Source organism: Tachyglossus aculeatus, chromosome 10 (assembly GCF_015852505.1).
Source record: "Tachyglossus aculeatus isolate mTacAcu1 chromosome 10, mTacAcu1.pri, whole genome shotgun sequence".
Classification (NCBI taxonomy): domain Eukaryota; kingdom Metazoa; phylum Chordata; class Mammalia; order Monotremata; family Tachyglossidae; genus Tachyglossus; species Tachyglossus aculeatus.
In genome coordinates, this window is record NC_052075.1 from 9,620,469 (window position 1) to 9,626,142 (window position 5,674).

Genomic DNA, 5,674 nt, shown 5'->3' on the forward strand with positions numbered 1-5,674 from the left:
AATATTAGCTAGTCGGTTGGACACAGTCCCTGTCCCACATTCATTCATTCATTCAATCGTATTTATTGAGCGCTTACTGTGTGCAGAGCACTGTACTAAGTGCTTGGGAAGTACAAGTTGACAACATATAGAGACGGTCCCTACCCAACAGTGGGCTCACAGTCTAGAAGGGGGAGACAGAGAACAAAACAAAACATATTAACAAAAAAAATATAAATAAATAGAATAAATATGTACAAATAAATAAATAGAGTAATAAATCCGTACAAACATATATACATATATACAGGTGCTGTGGGGAGGGGAAGGAGGTAAAGCGGGGGGGGGGGGGGGGAGGAGGGGGAAAAGAAGGAGGGGCCTCAGTCTGGGAAGGCCTCCTGGAGGAGGTGAGCTCTCAGTAGGGCTTTGAAGGGAGGAAGAGAGCTAGCTTGGTGGTTCACATGGGGTTCACAGTCTCAATCCCCATTTTGTAGATAAGGGTACTGAGGCCCAGAGAAGTGAAGTGACTTGCCTAAGGTCACACAGCAGACAAGTGTCAGAGTGGGGATTAGAACCCATGACCTTCTAGCTTTCAGGCCCGTGCTCTAGCCACTACACCATGCTGCTTTTCCTGCCACCTTAGAGCTAGTCTGAAGGGAAAGGTCTGCCATTCTAAGCCTATCATTCCAGAGACAGGGAGGGTAGATTTCCTTCTCCACCCTTCCCCCTTCACTTCCCACCCTTATACTAAAACCAGGCATCTGTAACGTTCCAGTGAGGACCTAACTTTATCTATTCACCACAGTACAACACCTTTGCCCCCTGTCAATCACCCACACACCCTCACATCATAAAGCACTATGGAAGACAACATAATGGAAGAGGAGAAGCAGGAGCGGTGCTTCTGGGTGTCTGCTTTGGACATCAGACTTGCCGGTCAGTGTATGGATTTTGAGTAGCCTGAAACCACAGGGCATTGGTTCATTAGCCTTAGCCATTACTCTTCCTTCCTGGTGAGTCAAGCTCTAATAATGTCGATATTTTGCTTTTCCCACTACCCTCCCATCATATTTGGAGGAGTGAGCTGAGTTAAGGGCATAAGAGACACCATTTCCCACCTGCAGATATATTAAGATACAGACACTATTCTTTTTTTATGGTATTTGTTAAGTGCTTACTATTATGCCAGGCACTGTATTAAGTACTGGGGTAGATACAAGCTAATCAGAATGGATATAGTCCCAGTCCCACCTGGGGCTCACTGTCTTAATGCCCATTTTATAGATGAGGTAACTGAGGCACAGAGAAGTTAAGTGACTTGGGCAAGGTCACACAGCAGACAAGTGGCAGAGCCAGAATTAGAACACAGGCCCTTCTGGCTTCCAGGCCTGTGCTCTATCAACTAGGCCAAGCTGCTTCTCTTTCATACCCAGTCTGAGGCAGGCAGGGGTTCTGAGAATGTGACATTCTTTCATTCATTCGTATTTTTAAGCTCTTACTATGTGCAGAGCACTGTACTCAGCTCTTGGGAAAGTACAGTACAGCAATAAAGAGTGGCAATCCCTGCCCACAACTAGCTCACAGTCTAGAGAGTATATTATTCTCAGATAGAGGACATATCAGATATTAAACTGATAAGAACAGATACTACACTTGATCTTAGCCAAGAGGTGGAGAAGCCACCTCACCAACTCCTGCCTCGCACCTTGGACTTCAGGAAAGGAAACAATGGGAGGTGGCCAAAAAGAACATTATCTTTCAGTCATCTAGGGAGGCTGTCCTAAGGAGGTTGCTCCTCGGTCTAAGAATTTCTCCCCTCCAGGCCGGCATAGACCTGGCTAGTGAGGAAAATCTGAACTGGCCGCCTCAGGAGAGCTGCTTTCTCACACCCTCCTCCTGAAAACACACTGCCCGTCAGTCTCATAGCAAGCTGACGTCTCTCTCTGATAGTTAGCGATCTGCCACCTCAGTGTCTGAAAACGTGATTGTTCCTGTCATTCGACTCATGAAATGCTGCCCTCATTGAGTCCTTGAGTTACTCCTCAAGCTAAAGAAAACTCATCAGCAGCCATTAGCAATGGTAGCAATGACATAGTCTTTCTCAGCCTCCAGAGGACAAGTTCCCTGCAATTTGCTCCTAAATTTCATCTGAGCCGTGATTTCAATTCAGCTAGAATTATGAAATGTCCCTTTGAATTAAGTAAACCACAGCAACACTGGAGCTATCTCCGGGACTGGTGATACATCCCATTAGCATGGTTCTATGGATTTTCATTGAAATCCAGGCTCATTTGTAGTGGTCCCACAGTTGGCTGGGCAACACTTGGTCAGGACAAAAAAAAAAACTTCATTGATAGGAACGAGTGCCAGTCATCGTTGCCGATAAAAGCATCTTTCTGATGCCAAATTGAAAGGTTTAACTAAATAATTCAAGTATGAGTCCGGTTATTTACTGAAACTGTATTGCCTATGGTGGCTGCCCATCCACCACTGCATCAAACAGAAACACCTTACCATTGGCTTTAAAGTATTCATTCATTCATTCAATCGTATTTATTGAGTGCTTACTGTCTGTAGAGCACCGTACTAAGTGCTTGGAAAGTACAATTTGGCAACAGATAGAGACAATCCCTACCCAACAACGGGCTCACAGTCTAGAAGGGGGAGACAGACAACAAAGCCAAACAAGTAGACCGGCATCGATACCATTAAAATAGATAAATAGAATTATAGATATATGCACATCACTAATAAAATAGAGTAATAAATATGTACAAATATACACAAGTGCTGTGGGGAAGGGAAGGGGGTAGAGAAGAAGGAGGGAGTAGGGGTGATGGGGAGGGGAGGAGGAGCAGAGGGAAAGGGGGGCTCAGCTGTTCCCACCCTACCTCACCGATCTACTGAAGTCCAGATCGCACACTCTGCTCCTCTATTGTCAGTTTACTCACTCTGCCCCAATCTCATTTATCTCACTACCAACCCCTTTCTCATGCCCGTCCCTTATCCTGGAATTCCCTCCCCCTCCATATCCGCTAAACCACCACCTTCCCCAACTTTCAAAGCATTATTAAAGTCACTGCTGCTTCAAGAGGCCTTCCCTGATTAAGTCCTCTTTACTCCGGCTTTTTGTCTCTTCTGCACTGTCTTTGCACTTGTATCTCTGACCTCTGGGCATTTGATATCCACCTTAGTCTAAACCCTACAGTACTCATCAATTCAATCTTATTTAATTGAGTGCTTACCGTGTGCAGAGCACTGTCCTAAGCACTTGGGAGAGTACAATACAACAATAAACAGACACATTCCCTGCCCACAATGAGCTTACAATAAAGAGGAGGGGAGACAGAAGTTAATATAAATAAATAAATTACAGATACATAAGTGCTGCAGGGCTGGGTTGGGGGATGAACAAAAGAAGCAAGTCATTCATTCATTCATTCATTCAATCATATTTATTGAGTGCTTACTGTGTGCAGAGCACTGTACTAAGTCATCATCGTCATCAATCGTATTTATTGAGCGCTTACTATGTGCAGAGCACTGTACTAAGTGCTTGGGAAGTACAAGTTGGCAACATATAGAGATGGTCCCTACCCAACAGCGGGCTCAAGTCATGTCAAATCTTTAAATAATGTATATTAAATTATTTATTTATATGAATATTTGTCCCACCCTCCAGGCTGTGAGCTCATTATGGGCAGGGAACGTATCTGCCAACTCTGTTGTATTGAAAGTACTTCCCAAGCCCTTGGTACAGTGCTCTGTACACAGTAAGCACTTAATAAATATGATTGAATGAATGAATGAGAGCACTTAGTACAGTCCTCTGCATGTAGTAAGCACTCAATAAATTCCCTTGATGGACTGATTGATCGACTGATTATTGACTGTTCAAAATAGACTGAAAAATGAAGCAGAAGTTGTCTTCTAAACTACCCAAATTTAAGTCAGATAACTGTGGATTGAGTGATTGGTCTCAGTGGCGTGTCCCTGTGTGTTTCACGTGCTTGTCAAGATTACCTTTCAGGGTACCTATCAGCCTTCCTCTTCCTCTGGCTGTCTTTTTAAATTTCTTGGAGGACACCTGGGTTTACAGGAGTGTTCTGTGTCACTGGGTCCCCCGCTGCTTCTGCTTCTTCACCTGCAAAGGTGTAACTAAAGTTTTGTTAACCGCAGTGGAAATTCAGCTTCCGATTTCAGATTACACTTACATTCCTAAGCCTTTGGGAGGGCAAAGTATTACAGAGCTGGTAGACAAGTTCCCTGCCCACAAGGAACTTATAGTCTGGAAGGGTGATGGACATAAACAGAAATAAATAAATTACAGATATGTACATAAGTGCCACATGACTCCAGCAAGTGGAATACGTAGTGGGCAGTCATCTTAAGAGTTTGGGTTCATGTTCTGCACTGGAGCTCAGCAATCTGCCTGTTTGTTTCCAAATATAATTCAGGGGGTTTACTTAATGGACCTGAGTCTTTAGATCTTAGTATGCTATTCATTTAGAAGCATTCATTTAGAAGCTTTCATTCATATTTATGGAGCGCTTACTGTGTGAAGAGCACTGTACTAAGCGCTTAGGAAGTACAAATTGGCAACATATTCATCGAGAAGCAGCATGGCTCAGTGGAAAGAGCACAGGCTTTGGAGTCAGAGTTGATGGGTTCAAATCCCAGCTTCGCCAATTGTCAGCTGTGTGACTTTGGGCAAGTCACTTGGCTTCTCTGTGCTTCAGTTACCTCATTTGTAAAATGGGGATTAAGACCATAAACCCCACCGTGGGACAACCTCATCACCTTGTAACCTTTCCAGCACTTAGAACAGTGCTTTGCACATAATAAGCACTTAATAAATGCTATCATTATTATTATTATTTAGGGCAGTCTCTCAAAATGCACCTTGTCCTCAGCTGCAAAAGTATCACAGGCAGTGTTTGTTTGGTCTTAAAAACCCATATTCATTCATTCATTCAGTAGTATCTATTGAGCGCTTACTGTGTGCAGAGCACTGTACTAAAAACCCCTCACTCAATATGAAACACATCTGCCTAACTCCATCCTTCTTTTTCATTCTATCTGTATATAATAATAATAATTAATTGTGGTATTTGTTAAGCACTTACTATGCACCAAGCAATGTACTAAGCACTGGGGTGGATACAAGCAAATCGGATTGGACACATTTATTCATTCAATCATATTTATTGAGCACTTACTGTGTGCAGAGCACTGTACTAAGCGCTTGGGAAGTACAAGTTGGCAACATATAGAGACAGTCCCTACCCAACAACGGGCTCACAGTCTAGAAGGGGGAGACAGACAACAAAACAAAACACGTGGACAGATGTCAAGTCACCAGAATAAATAAAAATAAAGCTAGATACACATCATTAACAAAATAAATTGAATAGTCAATATGTACAAGTAAATAGAGTAATAGATCTGTACAGACATATATACAGGTGCTGGGGGGAGGGGAAGGAGGTAGGGCAGGGGGGGATGGGAAGGAGGAGAGGAAAAAGGGGGCTCAGTTTGGGAAGGCCTCCACACATCCCTGTCCCAAGTGTCTCGTAGTCTCAATCCCCATTATACAGGTGTGGTAACTGAGGCCCAGACAAGTAAAGTGACTTGCCCAAGGTCACACAGCAGACAAGTGGTGGATGTAGGATTAGAACCTATGACCTTCTGACTA

The 5,674-nt window shown here is 43.5% G+C and overlaps 1 pseudogene; it reads right to left on the bottom strand.

The window, feature by feature from the left end:
• Positions 1–1,566: 1,566 nt before the first annotated feature.
• On the bottom strand, positions 1,567–1,662 carry LOC119933810 (annotated as a pseudogene).
• Between the last annotated feature and the right edge of the window lie 4,012 nt (positions 1,663–5,674).